The 16478-nt window shown below is 36.9% G+C and overlaps 1 protein-coding gene across 2 annotated transcripts in view; it reads left to right on the plus strand.

Annotated features, from left to right (window-relative positions):
• Positions 1-16478, plus strand: part of PAK3 (p21 (RAC1) activated kinase 3) — a 571264-nt gene that overhangs the window by 25588 nt on the left and 529198 nt on the right. The window lies entirely within an intron of this gene.

Consider the following 16478-nt stretch of genomic DNA (forward strand, 5'->3'; position numbering starts at 1 on the left):
TACATCAAGTGTCCTCCTTAATGCCCATCACCCAGTTACCCATCCTCCCACCCTACCTCCCCTCCAGCAACCCTCAGTTTGTTCCCTAGAGTTCAGAGTCTCTTATGGTTTGCCTCTCTCTCTGATTTTATCTTATTTCAATTTTCCCTCCCTTGACCTATGTTCATCTGTTTGGTTTCTTAAATTACACACGTGAGTGAAATCATATTTGTCTTTCTCTGACTTACTTTGCTTAGCATAAAACCCTCTAGTTCCATCCAGGTCTTTGCAGATGGTCAGATTTCATTTCTTTCTTTCCTTTTTTTTTTTTTTTTTTTAAATTTTTATTTATTTATGATAGTCACAGAGAGAGAGAGAGAGAGGCAGAGACACAGGCAGAGGGAGAAGCAGGCTCCATGCACTGGGAGCCCGATGTGGGATTCGATCCTGGATCTCCAGGATCGCGCCCTAGGCCGAAGGCAGGCGCCAAACCGCTGCACCACCCAGGGATCCCTCTTTCTTTCCTTTTTTAAAAGTTTTATTTATTTATTCATTCCTAGAGACACAGAGAGCAGCAGAGATGTAAGCAGAGGGAGAAGCAGGAGAGTGCAATGTGGACTCTATCCCAGGACTCCAAGATCACGATAATCAGAAAGCAGACGTTCAACCACTGAGCCACTCAGGCGTCCCAGATTTCTTTTTTTTTTTTTCTGTTGACTGTAGAACTGGAACTTTTTGAACGAAGACCTCTCTCCTGAGAGTACTCCCAACCTGACTGTTTTCGAGGCATGTAGCCATCAACATATTCAGGAGCGGGCTCATCAGCTTCTCCCCTAACCTGCTTCTCCTCCTGTGATTCCCGTCTCAGGGAATGGCACTGACATTCAGTCCATGGCAGAAATCCTAAAGTCATCCTTGACGCCTTTCTTTCTCTCTCTCACTCACCCTCAGAGTCCATCTGCCACCAAGTCTATAGATTCTATTTCCTAAATATTTTCTTAAATATATTCACTTCTTTCCACCCCCACTGCCACCTCCGTAATTCAGTTGGCCATCATCTCTTATCTGGATTCTTGTAGCAACCTCCAAAGTGATCTCTTTCCCTCCAGTCTGCCTATTAGCAATCCTATCTCCAGATCTACAACAATCTTTCTAAAATCTAGTCTGATCATGATTCATTTGGGCTTTTAGCTCATTTTTTTGTTGTTGTTAGTGAAACCTTGTTTTAAAAATGGAATTTTAAATAAGTCCTAATAGATAATGGATAAAAGCAGAAGTGTCTTATGGAAGTGAGGGTCAGAGGCCTAGATCACTGAATACTCCCTGAGGCACTAAGGGTTCTGCAGACCAGGAAATAGCAACCACTAATCCCACAAGGTAAAGCTTCTTTATTAAAGATGTTATTTATTCATGAGAGGAACAGAGAGAGAGGCAAAGACACAGGCAGAGGGAGAAGCAGGCCTCCTGTGGGAAGCCTGATGAGGTACTTGATCCTAAGACCTGGAGATCATGCCCTGAGCTGAAGGCAGCCGCTCAACCACTGAGCCACCCAGGCATCCCTAGGTAAAGCTTCTTAACATGGCTTAAGAAGTGAAATCATGATGAGGTCTGTGTTTACCTCTGTGGCTCCATTCCTCACTCCTGCTTCCCTTGCCTTCCATATTAATCAGGATAGGCTAGGTTACGTTGCAATAACAACCAAACACCAAATCTTAGTGAAAGAAAGTGACAGTCATTTATTTCTCAGCTACTTGCCAATTGCAAGTCAACAGGGACTCTGGGCCACCTCCTCTCCATTCTGGGACAAAGGCTCATGGAGTTTCCAGCACCTGGCCCATTGCCTATCGCCGAGGCAAAAGAAAGATAACCTGGTGGCTCTCACTCTGGTAGTGAAATGATCAACCTAGAAATGACAGTCATCACTTCTGTTCTAATTCATCGACCTTCCCTGGGCACAAGGAGGGGGAAGGAATTGCTATCTATAATATACTCAGAAAGATGGGGTGGCAGAGAACTGGAATATTTGACAAAAATTAGTAACATCTACCACACTTTTCTCCCCTCATTTTAAGCCACAGTGAGCTGTCTGTAGATTTTTGGAATGTGCACATGCTTTTCTTTTTGCCCCCTGCTCTAATCCTTCTGGTAAGCTTCTACTTGGTCTTCTAGTTTCAGTTCAAGCAATATGCCTCTGAGGAACCTTCCTTCTGTTTCATCCCTTTGTTTCTCCTTTCCCTGGCCAGGTCAAATGACCTTCTGTTGTGCACACCAACATTCTGCTCTTCCTTCCAGCATAAACCTTATCATAGTCCCTGAATATAATTGCTTATACAGTGTGACTCTTTGCCCACAAGATTGCAATTGCCTGAGGTCAGGGACTGTATCCCCAGGGCCTAGAATGCTTTCTGGCACATCATAGAGTCTTAATAAAGATGGAATGAGTGAATGCTTAGAACTTTGTCTCCTTGACCCTAAGTCTTTGCCCATTTGGCACACCAAGCTGCTTAGATCAGAGCAGAAGATGAAGCTAAAACCTGCTCTCTCCTGTGGATTGAGACAATCTAGAAAAGGTCTATAAGTGGGGGGTGAGTGGCATTTCCCTTAATGAAGGAAAAAAAATGGCTATTCCAATAATTTTATGTCCATTAAGTGAAGCATGCCATGGAATTCTACTTCTTCCACAGGTTCTATTGATGTGCTTGTAGCAGCCAAAAGATTCATGATTTAGGAGGTAGAGTTGAAATTGATGTTCTGAATACTTGTTTTGGGTTTTAGAGTGCTTTTTGTAAATTGGATGTTAGACATTCTGACTACGCTTGTTTTTAGCTAGGGATGTGGATGTATAGCCCATGGCATTTCTCTGGGAATCTACTAGTACTTGATTTGCCATTTTGGTAACAAAGAGCTTACTACCAAAGGCAGCACTTAGATAGAATGACATCCATGAGAAAGTGCTAAAGCTCATTAGTAATTACAGAAACACAAGTTTAACTAAGCAGCTCTCAGGCTGGCAAAAATTTAAAAAGTGGATAATGTGTTGATAAGGACATGGGGATATAAGAAGTCTTACATTCTGCGTGATGTAGACTGGATCAGCTATTCTGGAGAACAATTTGGCACTACTCCATTCACTCAATGAATGTTTATAAAGCACCATTCATGTGTCAAGAACTTTTCTAAGTGCTTGGGATATAAGCAGTGAATGAAACAGACACAAATCTGTTGGAATCTTATTATGATAATTGTTATAAGATAATAAAGATAACATACAAATATTTCATTTATTCAATAATGGTAAGTGCAAGCAGAGAAACTAAAGCAGGAAAGGGAACTATGAAACTGACAGGTTGAAATTGAAGAAAGAGTGGCCAAGGAAAGCCCCACTGGCCTGAGGGTTACATAGTTAATGTAGTCACATTAAATATATACATGTCCTCTCACCTAACAATTCTGCTACTGAATATTTGAGAATATTCCCAAAATAAGCTCATAAGGAGACATGTATAAAGATGTTCATGGAGCTGTTACTTGTGCTGGTGGCAGTTTAGCGGAATTCCAGTGGGAATTCTTGACTTGAGAGAGTGGATAGATAAAACGTAGATGTGTGCCATAAAGTATTACACAACTACTGGAAGTAACAGATTAAAAATACACATGGCAACATAGAATGATCTAAGAACAGTGTGGCATGAAAAAAATAAGAAACATTGAAATAGGTAGCATGGAACTACTTATATAGATCAAGGATACATGCACACAAAACAACCATACAGAGTTTGAAAACATAGTCTAAAAAAAAAAAAACCCTACATGTTAAACATACTAAAATGGCACTGGGGATGTGGAGTAAGAGGGGCATAAGAATGGGTTATGGAGTTAAAAAATAAGATGAAATACAAACAACCCAACATATGGATTTGATGTTCCTAAAATCCAGATTTCTACAGGCTGAGAGTCAAGTGTCTCTAACACTCTGCAATTGTGCAGACTTATCCAATTCACTTGACATATCTGACATATCAGTTTCCTACTATATCCAGCGTTAGCTCCCTTCAAGGATTGTTGTAAGGCTCCCGTATGCTAATGAACAGAAAAGGACTTCCAGAAGTTTAAAGTGAAAACACTTATCTAATATAAGCAACAATTATTGTTGCACAGAGTGGCAGTTTCTCGTTTGCCTTCCCACCACGCATTTCCATTTTGTCCATTCCCACCAATTCTGATTCCCATTTAGGGATACAGGCAATTTTGAGGCAGCCAACTCTATCCCAGGTGGAACACATGACCTAGGATAAGCCATTCATTTGATCCCCAGTCTCAATAGTGATTGTTTTGGGATGGGCATATCATCCAAGCTATTCAGATGAGACCTAATCTTAAGACTTTGGCTGGGAATACTGAGGAAAGTAAGCTCCTTCCTTGTTTGACATAAATGGGGTAAGTAGTATGCAGCCCTGTAAATAGCAGCTAAGTCCATCTTCAGACCACGAAGGGAGAGTCTACCTGACAATAGAGATCTAACCAAGGAAGTGGAGCTAAGAGATGGAGAGAGAGAAAGCAACTGAGCAGAATAAAAACTCACCTAAAACTGAATTTATCCATGAACTATACAGTGACATTGGCCAATAATTTCCCTTTTGGGGTGATTAAGACCATTCAGATTGGGTCTTCAGTGGCTTGCAAACAGAGTCCAATCCTAACTGATGTATTGTTGTTGTTTATTGTTATCTGTTTTTTATTTTTACAAGTAGACACAAAACCTCTTAAAATACTGCAAAGCTGTAAGCAAAATGGGTGGATCCTGAAGTTAAATTGGTACAATCTTTACACTGGATGGAAATATTCTCCTCAAAGTGCCCTGAAATGGATTGTTCAAGGTTTTCAGCAGTTCCAGACTGCAAATTATGTCATCTGCTCCAATTTTGGATGAGGAAAAAAGATATCTGCTTTCATACATTTGTTTCCTGGTCTATAGTTGACAAGAGAAAGAATCCTGGAAATAAAATTGTTGCAGGTGCCTGATGATTCTGATTCTTTGGCCACATGTGATAGAATGGAGACTTTAGCTTGTAAAGAATGCCCCCCCCAGAGGATCATGGGTTCAGAAGTGAATGCCATAGGGAGGCAAGAGGAAACTCAGCCTACAGTGTCCTTTGATTAGCACTTCTTAGATTCCCAGGGCTGAGTCTATGGAGCAAATGCTCCATAATAATACAGCAGCCAAAATACTAAGGGAGTTAACATTCAGCATCCAAACTGCTCCTTCCCCTCACCGGCCTTGACTTTTTCTAGAAAGAATGCTTTAACACTCCCAAACATTCTTTGCACAGTTGGTTTGTGAAGATTTTTCCAGATTGAGGGCTGCCAGGTAAGAGGGAAGAATCAGCCTCCAGAATGGTGGTTCTTACTTGTCATAAACATCATCAGACTTGTCTGGGATGCCAATCATGCTTACCGGGCATGATGGAGTCTACAGAGGTTTGAGACTCGGGTTGTGCTTTCATCTAACAGAGTACTTAGTAAGACAGGAAACAGAATCACTCATCTTGCTTGTCCAAAAATATGGTTTTTGCCTAATTTACTCCTACTTATCCTCAGTTCAAATACCACTTCCTCAGAAATGCCTTCTCTGGTCAAATCGCCATAAAGCAAGTGTAAGTCTTCTTTGTAGCACTGACCACACTCGAATTTAACATTTATTGGTGTGGTTTTTAAATTCAAGTCAGTTCTCCCACTAGACTCCAGGTTCTTTAGGAGCAGAGATCATCAAAGTCTTTGTCATTTAACAAACACTCACTATGTGTTAGGCAATTTTCTTAGTAGTTTATAAATATTAATTCACCTAATTCTCATAGCTACTCCATGAGGCATTATCATTATCATCCACATAGAGGAAAGTGAGACCCAAAGAGGCAGAATAGCTTGCTGAAGTTCAGAAAACTAAACAAATTACTTAGCCAGGATTCAAACCCATGGAAGCTTGTTCCTGTCCATGCTCTCAAATATTATTCCATGATGTTTTGCTCACCATTGCATCCCCAGTACCTACCACAATGCCTGACACATAATAAATTTATGCTCAGTAAAGTTTTTTGGATGAATCAATGGATCTTGTCCTTTCTAATGCTAAGTCAGACAACCAAAAAATTTAATTAGCATTGACTTGTAAATCCAATTCATTAAATTTACAGATCATTTATAGTAAGATTGTTATAATCCTTCTTGTAATTTTTTGACATTTTTGTATTTTTTCATATTCTTCTATTTTAACTGTTTAAACTGAGATGTAATTGACTTATAACATTATATTCGTTTCAGGTGTACAACAAAATGATTTGATATATATATATATATATCAATGTATCTATATCTATATATATTGCAGAATATTCACTACAGTAAGTTTAGTTAATGTCCATCACCAAAACTATTTACAATTTTTTCTCTGTAACAAAAAGTTTTAACATCTACTATTTTAGCAACTTTCAGATATATGATACGATATTATTAACTGTGGTTAATAGTTATTATCTGTATATTCCTTCCTCATGACTTATTTATTTTATAGCTGGATGTTTATACCTTTTGACTATTTGAACCATGTCACTCACACTCACCCCCCACTTTAAATTTTATTAATTTGAATTTCCTTCTATTTAGTCAATTAACATGGAAGTATCCTAAAGTGAATTAGCTAAAACAGAAAATATTATATAGATAAGTTTCAGCTACTGCTGTAGTCAAGTAAGTTCCTATTAGATTTGACCCTCTTGTAAATTGGAGCCTAGGGTTTGGCAAACTATGGGCCATAGGTCAAATCTAGCCAGCCACCTGTCTTTGTAGATAAAGTTTTATTGGAGCACAGCCACAGCAATTGGTTTATATAGTTTCTATTGCTGTTTTCATGCTATAATGGCAGAATTGGTTACTTGTGTCACACTATATGACCCACAAAGCTTAACATAGTTATTATTTGGCCCTTTATAGAAAAAGCTTGCCATCATCTGCTCTAGGCAAAACAGAACAAATGATGACACGAAGGCATTGATGAGTGAACAAAGGATGTTGACACATGAACAAAAGGAAAGTAAAGAATATATTTCCTATTTTTTATTCCTTTTAACTTGAGGGTAGATGAAAGATGGGATTATGTGAGGCAGTTAATGTTTTTTTTCTAATTTTTATTTTATTTAGAAAAATTTTAATTCCAACACAGTTAGCATACAGTGTTAAGTTAGTTTCAGGTGTACAATATAGTGACTCAACTATTATATACATTACTCAGTGCTAATAATGATAAGTGTTCTTTTAATTCATATAATCTACTTCACCCATCACCCATCCCTATCCCCTCTGGTACCATCAGTTTGTTCTCTATAGTTAAGAGGCTGTTTCTTGCTTTGTCTCTTTTTTCCTTTGTTCATTTGTTTTGTTTCTTGAATTCCACATATGAGTGAAATTATATGCTATTTCTCTTTCTCTGACTTATTTCCCTTACCCTCCAGATCTACCCATGTTGCTGCAAATGGCAAGAGTTCACTCTCTTTATGGCTGAGTAATATTCCATTACAAATGTAACATTTATATATATATAGTATTATATATATAATATAATACATATTCCATTATATTTATATCATCTTCTTTGTGCATTCACCTGTTGAAGGAGATTGGGGCTGCTTCCATAATTTGGCTATTGTAAATAATGCTGCAATAAACATAGGGGTGCATGTATCCCTTTGAATTAGTGTTTTTGTATTTGTGTGTGTGTGTTTGTATTTTTTGGGGTAAATACCCAGCAGTAGAATTATTGGATCATATGGTAATTCTATTTTTAATGTTTTGAGGAGCCTCCATACTGTTTTCCACAGTGGCTGTCCCAGTTTACATTCCCACCAACAGTGCACAAGTGTTCCTTTTTCTCCACATTCTCGCCAACACCTATTGTTTCTTGTGTTGTTGATTTTAGCCATTCTGACAGGTGTAAGTTGATATTTTATTGTGGTTTGATCTGCATCGCCCTGATGATAAGTGATGTTGAGGATTTTTCATGTGTATATTGGCCATCTGGTTGTCTTCCTTGGAGAAATGTCTGTTCATGTCTTCAGCCCATATTTTGATTGGATTATTTGGGTGTTTTTTGTGTGTGTTGAGCTGCATAAGTGTTTTCTTTTTTTCTTTTACTGATGGAGAGAGAGAATCTTAAACAGGCTCATGGAGCTTGATGCAGGACTTGATCTCTCAACCCTGAGATCGTGACCCAAGCTGAAATCAAAAGTCATACATTTAACGGACTGAGCCACCCAGGCACACAACATAAGTCTTTCTATATTTTGGATACTAACCTTTATCAGATATGTCATTTGCAAATATCTTCTCCCATTCAATAGGTTATCTTTTAGTTTCATTGAGTATCTCCTTTGTTGTAGAGAAGCTTTTATTTTGATGTAGTCCCAATAGTTTATTTTTGCTTTTGTTCCCTTCCCTCAGGAGACACAGAAAAAAAAGGTTTCTATGGCTGATGTCAGAGAAATGACTGTCTGTACTTTCTTCTAAGCTTTTTATGGTTTCGTATTTCACATTTAAGTCCTTAACCCATCTGGGATTTATTTTTAAATATGGTGTCAATCATAGATCAATGGAACAGAATAGAGAATCCAGAAGTGGACCCTCAACTTTATGGTCAACTAATATTTGACAAAGCAGGAAAGACTATCCACTGCAAAAAAAGACAGTCTCTTCAATAAATGGTGCTGGGAAAATTGGACATCCACATGCAGAAGAATGAAACTAGACCATTTCCTTACACCATACACAAAGATAAACTCAAAATGGAGGAAAGATATAAATGTGAGACAAGATTCCATCAAAATACTAGAGGAGAACACAGGCAACACTCTTTTTGAACTCAGCCACAGTAACTTCTTGCAAGATACATCCACGAAGGCAAAAGAAACAAAAGCAAAAATGAACTATTGGGACTTCATCAAGATAAGAAGCTTTTGCACAGCAAAGGATACAGTCACAAAACTAAAAGACAACCTACAGAATGGGAGAAGATATTTGCAAATGACGTATCAGATAAAGGGCTAGTTTCCAAGATTTATAAAGAACTTATTAAACTCAACAGCAAAGAAACAAAAAATCCAATCATGAAATGGGCCAAAGACATGAACAGGCATTTCACAGAGGAAGACATACACATGGCCAACACGCACATGAGAAAATGCTCCGCATCACTTGCCTTCAGGGAAATACAAATCAAAACCACAATGAGATACCACCTCACACCAGTGAGAATGGTGAAAATTAACAAGAGAGAAAACAACAAATGTTGGAGAGGATGTGGAGAAAGAGGGACCCTCTTGCACTGTTGGTGGGAATGTGAACTGGTGCAACCACTCTGGAAAACTGTGTGGAGGTTCCTCAAAGAGTTAAAAATAGATCTGCCCTATGAGCCAGCAATTGCACTGCTGGGGATTTACCCCAAAGATACAGATGCAGTGAAATGCGGGGACACCTGCACCCCGATGTTTCTAGCAGCAATGTCTACAATAGCTAAACTGTGGAAGGAGCTTCGGTGTCCATCGAAAGATGAATGGATAAAGAAGATGTGGTTTATGTATACCATGGAATATTACTCAGCTATTAGAAACAAAAATACCCACCATTTGCTTCGACGTGGATGGACCTGGAGGGTATTATGCTCAGTGAAATAAGTCATTCAGAGAAGGACAAACATATGGTCTCATTCATTTGGGGAATATAAATATTAGTGAAAGGGAATAAAGGGAAAGGAGAGAAAATGAGTGAAAATGTCAGTGAGGGTGACAAAACATGAGAGACATCTAACTCTGGGAAATGAACAAGGGGTAGTGGAAGGAGAGGTGGGTGGGGGTTGGGGTGACTGGGTGATGGGCACCGAGGGGGGCACTTGGCGGGATGAGCACTGGGTGTTATGCTATATGTTGGCAAATTGAACTCCAATAAAAAATTTTTAAAAATAAATATGGTGTCAGAAAGTGGTTCACTTTCATTCTTTTGCATGTTGCTGTTCAGTTTTCCCAACGCCATTTGTTGAAGTGACTTTTTCCCATTGCATATTCTTGCATCCTTTGTGGAAGAATAATTGACCCTATAATCATGGGTTTATTTCTGAGTTCTCCATTCTGTTCTATTGATCTCTGTGTCTATTTTTGTGCCAGTACCATATTGGTTTGATTACTACAGCTCTGTAGTATATCTTGAAATCTGGAATTGTGATACCTCCAGTTTTGTTCTTCTTTTTCAAGATTGTTTTGGATCTTCAGGGTCTTTTTTGGTTCTGTACAAATTTTAGGATTATTCGTTCTAATTCTGTGAAAAGTACTATTTGTATTTTGATAGAGCTTGCATTAAATCTGTGGAGTGCTTTGGGTAGTATGAATATTTTAACTATATTTGTTCCTCCAATCCAGGAGCATGGAATATATTTCCATATGTTATTGTTGTCTTCAATATCTTTCATCAGTGTTTTATACTTTTAAGAGTATAGTTCTTCCACCTTCTTGGTTAAATTTATTCCTAGGTATTTTATTATTTTGGGTGCAATTGTAGGGAGGATTGTTTTCTCTTTACTGCTTCATTATTGATGTATAGAAATGCAACGGATTTCTGCATATTGATTTTGTATTCTGCAACCTTACTGAATTCATTTATCAGTTCTAGTAGTTTTTTTTTGTTGTTTTTTGTTTTTTGGTGGAGTCTTTCAGGTTTTCTATATGTAGTGTTGTGTCACCTGCAAATAGTGAAAGTTTTACTTTTCCTTACCAATTGAATGCTTTCTATTCCTTTTTGTTGTCTGATTGCTGTGGCTAGGGCTTTTAGTACTATGTTGAATAAAAGTGATGAGAGTGGATATCCCTGTCTTGTTGCTGATCTTAGAGAAAAAGCTCTCCGTTTGTCACCATTGAATATGATGTTAGCTGTGGAATTTTCATAGATGGCCTTTGTAATGTTGAGGTATGTTCTGTCTAAACCTATTTTGCTGAGGGTTTTTATCATGAACAGATGTTATACTTTGTCAAGGTCTTTTTCTGCATCTATTAAAAGGATCATATGTTTCTTATCCTTTCTTTTATTGATGTTATGTATCACACTGATTGCTTTGTGACTATTAAACCACCTTTGCAAACCAGGAGTAATTCCCACTTGATCATGGTTAATGATTTTTTAAAATGTAATGTTGGATTCAGTTTGCAAATGTTTTGCTGAGTATTTTTGCATCTATGTTCATCAGATAGATTGTCCTATAGTTCTCTTTTTGTAGTGTCTTTATCTGGTTTTGGTATAAAGGTAATGTTGGACTCATAGAATGAATTTTGAAATTTTACTTCCTTTTCTATTTTTTGTAATAATTTGAGAAGAACAGATATTTATTCTTCTTTAAAACTTTGGTAGAATTCAACTGTGAAACTGTCTGGTCCCGGACTTTTGTTTGTTGTGAGTTTTTTGATTATGGATTCAATTTCATTGGTGGTACTTGGTCTATTCAAATTTTCTATTTCTCTCTGATTGAGTTTTAGATGGTTATATGTTTCTAGGAATTTACTCATTTCTTCTAGTTTGTCCAATTTGTTCACATACAATTTTTCATAATAGTCTCTTTTAATCCTTTGTATTTCTGTGATGTTGGTTGTTATCTCTTTTCATTGACTTGATTTCATTTATTTGGGTCCTCTCTCTCTTTTTCTTAATGTGTCTGGCTAGATTTCTATCAATTTTGTTGATCTCTTCAATGAACCAGCTCCTGGTTTCATTGATCTGTTCTATTGTTTTTTTTTAAGATTCTTTTTTGTTTACTTCTGCTCTAATCTTTATTATATCCTTCCTCCTACTGTTTTTTTGTGTTTGTTGTTCCTTTTATAGCTGCTTTAGGTATAAGATTAGGTTGTTTATTTGAGTTTTTTGTTGTTTCTTGAAGTAGGCCTGTATTACTATAAACCTCCCTCTTAGAACAGCTTTTGCTATATCCCAAAGATTTTGGAGAATTTTGTTTTCATATTCCTTTGTCTCCAAGCATTTTTTAAATTTCTTCTTTGATTTCTTGGTTGACCAATTTATTGTTTAGTAGCATGTTATTTTACCTCAATGTTTTTGTGTTTTTTCCAGATTTCTTCTTGTGGCTAGTTTCTAGTTTCATAGCATTGTGATCAGAAAAGATGCAAGGTATCACTTCAGTCTTTTTGAGTTTGTTGAGACTTGTTTTATGGGCTAATCTGTGATCTATTCTGGAGAATAGTCCATGTGCACTTGAAAAGAATGTGTATTCTGCTGTTTTAGGATAGAATATTCTGAATATATCTGCTAAGTCCATTTGGTCCAGTGTGTCATTCAGAACCTTCGTTTTCTTGTTGATTTTCCATTTGAATGATCTGTTCACTGATGTAAATGGGGTGCTAAAGTCCTACTATTATTGTATTACCATCTATTACTTCTTTATGTTTATTATTAGCTGCTTTGTGTATATGGATGCTTCCATGTTGGGTGCATAAATATTTATAATTGTTATATCTTGTTCTTTGTTCCCTTTATGATAATATGGTGTCTTTCTATATCTGTTGCTACAGTCTTTGTTTTAAAGTCTATTTTATATAATATAAGAATTGCTACCCTGATTTTCTTTTTCCTTCCATTTGCATGATAAATGCTTTTCCATCACTTCGCTTTCAACATGCGTGTGCTTTTAGGTCTGAAATGAGTCTCTTATAGACAGAATATAGATGGATCTTACCCCTTTTTAATCCATTTCATCATCCTATGTCTTTTGATTTGAGCATTTAATCCATTTATATTCAAAGTAATTTTTCAAGTTTTTATTTAAATTCTAGTTAGTTAACATACAATGTGATATTAATTTTAGGTGTACTATATAGTAATTCAACACTTCCATACGAGAACGTGGGGGAGGACTGTTTTTGGCAAGTTAGGTGGAGAGTGTTGGCACTGTGCTTGTCCCCACAGGTGTCCATGTATCTAGACTGGATGGTGGGGGAAGAAAATGGCACCTTTCAGTTCTTTTGTTCATGGAGAAGTCTCCCAAAGATCCCTGCCCCTCCAATACATGCTCTGAGACTAGTAAACAAATCTGTCTCCCGTATACCCCGAGTGTTTTTCAAACTGCTGTTTCTATGCTCTATCTCCATGGGGCTGTTTGTTGTGATGTCTTTTTAAAGGTAGGGTTCAGTTTCTCACAGTCCTCATGGCTCTCGCAGGGCCAAGGGTGATGATTTTTAAAGTTCCAGGTGTTAAGCCATGCTCATTGTAAGAACTTGTGAAATTAGGCCCTGGTTTTCAAAGTCAAATGTTATAGGGATTTGTCTTCCCCATGTGAGTTCTCTGTGCCTTGGGTACCTGGCTGTTTCTCGCCTCTCTCCGTGTTCATGGGGTCTCTTCCTCCTGAGGATAGTCTCACTGGTCTGCTTAACTCCAAGTGTGTCTCTGCCTTTCCTACCCTCTTTGATGTAGATTATTCTCTATATTTAGCTGTGGAGAGTCTGTTCTGACAATCTTGGTTCCTTTTCTGGGTTATTTACACTGATGTGAGTGTTATCTATCTATATTTATGGGAAGAGGTAAGATTATGATTTTCCTACTTCACTATCTTCCCCAAGAATGTGAAGTAGTTAATATTCTGATAGAAAGTTAGCAGTCCTTCTGGCCTGAAGAATTGGAGGACAGTTTTTGGCAACCACAGCCACTGGGAATTGAGGGAGAAATTCCAGAAAGTATAGAGCTGGAGAAGAAGAGCATTAAATTTTGCCTAAGTTTCTAACTTACTGCTAAACCATGCATATATGAGACAGATGCAAACCAGCACAGCTAAATAATAAGAGTTGGCAGTTTAAGTTTATTTGGTACCAATGCAAAAATATCAATACTCTTCAGGGTATTCAGAATCTTATCAGAATCTTAGAACCTACACAACCAAGCATTCTGAATATCCAGGTGATAATACAAAACTGCTTAACACATGAAGAAACAAGAAAGTATCACCTAATTACAAGAAAAAAAGACATAGAAAAATGGCCAAGAGATTACCATAATGTCAGAAAGAGTAGACAAGGATTATAAAACAGCTATTATAGCTATGTTTAATGAAACGAAGAAAACTATGCTTGTGATCAATGATATGATGGAAAATGTGAGTAGAAAAAATACATTGTTATCTTTTAAAAAAACATAATGGAAATACCAGAATAAAAAAATACAACATATGAAATAAAAATTCACTGAATAGGCTTAATAGCAGAATGGAAATGAGAGGAGAAAGAATCTGTAAACTTGAAGATAAAATAATTATATCTATCTAATCTGAAACAAAGAGAGAAATAATATTGGGAAAAAACTGTAAAGTTTTAGACACTTATAGAATGACACCTAAAGTTCTAGCTTAAATGTCATTGGAATCCTAGAAAGAGAGAAGAGAGGGGCAAAAAAATTAAAGATAGGGGCACCTGGGTGGCTCAGTTGGTTAAGCAGCTGCCGTTGGCTCAGGTCATGATCCCAGGGTCCTGGAATCGAGTCCTACATCAGGCTCCCTGCTGGATGGGCAGCCTGCTTCTCCCTCTCCAATGCTTGCGCTCTCCTACTTTCTCTCTTTCTCTCAAATAAATAAATAAAATCTGAAAAAATTAATATAATGGCTAAACATGTCCGAAATTTGTTGAAAATTTTGAGCAGTTTAGTGAACTTTAACTAGGATAAATACGAATAAAACCGTGCACAGGCACATCATAGTAATATTTCTAAAAACCAAGTGTAAAATCTTGAGGCAAATAGGAAATGATACCAGATGGAAACTGGGATCTTCAAGAATGAAAGAAGATCAAGAGAAATGATAAATATCTATATGTAAATATAATGGACTATTCCCTTTTAAAGTAAAAAAATCTGTTATGATGAATGAAAGTAAAAACTATAACATTATTTGATGGAGACTCCACTATATGTAAATGTAATATATATAATAATGACTACAACATAATAGCAGAGAGTGCATAGGGACTCAATTCACTTGGCTGTAAGGTTTCTACATTCTAGTAAAAGTGATAAAAGATTAATTATAACCCTAGAGCTGTTGAAAATCAAGGGTGTATATTTTAATCCCTAGAGCAACCACTAAAATTATTTAGAGATCTACTTAAAATTCAATAGGTAAGTTAAAATGTAACACTAAAAATACTCAAATGACACAAAAGAAAGCAGGACAGGATTTAAAAAGGGAAACAAACATAAAAATAAGATTGCAGACTTAAATCCATGCATACCAATAATTAAATTAAATTCAAATGGTCCAAAAGACAGAGATTAACAGATTACATAGAAACACAAAACTCAACCGTGATGATTAATCTTATTAACCTTAGGGTGCCCAGATTAAACATTCGTTCTGGATATGTCTGTGAGAGTGTTTCCACTTGAGATTAGTGTTTCAATCCGTGGACTCAGTAAGGTAAATTGCCCTCCCCAACGTGGGTAGGCATCATCCAATCTAAGGACCTGAATAGAACAAAACGTAGAGGAAGGAGTAGTTTTCTTTTTTTCTTTCTTTTTTCTTGCCTTACTGCTTGAGCTGGGACATTTTATTTTACTTATTTATTTTTCTACTGAAGTACAGTTGACACACAAGGATACGTTAATTTCTGGTATACAACAAGGTGACTCAACAACTCTGTATATTATATTATGCTCACCACAAGTGTAGATAAACTCTTTCACCATAAAACACTATTACGATACCATTGACTATATTCATTATGCTGTATCTTTTATCCCTGTGACTTATCCATTCCATAACTGGAAGCCTGCATCTCCCATTTCCCTTCACTCATTTTATCTGTCTCCCACTTCCCTCCCCTTTGGCAGTCATCAGTTTGTTCTCTGTATTTTTGGGTATGTTTCTGCTTTTTGTTTATTTATTCATTTGTTTTGTTTAGATTCCACATATAAGTGAAATCATATGGTATTTGTCTTTCTCTGACTTATTTCACTTAGTGTAATGCCCTCTAGGTCCATCCATGTTGTTGTAAATGACAAGATCTCATCCCTTTAAATGGCTGAGTCATATCCCAGTGTGTGTGTGTGTGTGTGTGTGTGTGTGTGTGTAGCACAACTTCTTTATCCATTCATCTATTGATGTACACTTGGGTTGCTGCCATATCTTGGCTATTGTAAATAGCTGCAATAAATACAAGTGCATATATCTTTTGGAATTAGTGTATTTGTTTTCTTTTGGTAAATCCTTAATAGTGGAATTACTGGATCATATGGTGTTTCTATTTTCAATTTTTTGAGGAACCTCTATACAGTTTTAAACAGTGACTGCACCAAATTTACATTCCCACTGATATTGCATAAGGGTTCCTTTTTCTCCACATCCTTTCCAACACCTGTTATCTCTTGTCTCTGATTTTAGCCATTCTGACAGGTGTAAGATGATATCTCACTGTGGTTTTCAT

This window comes from Canis lupus, chromosome X, assembly GCF_003254725.2.
Source record: "Canis lupus dingo isolate Sandy chromosome X, ASM325472v2, whole genome shotgun sequence".
Classification (NCBI taxonomy): domain Eukaryota; kingdom Metazoa; phylum Chordata; class Mammalia; order Carnivora; family Canidae; genus Canis; species Canis lupus.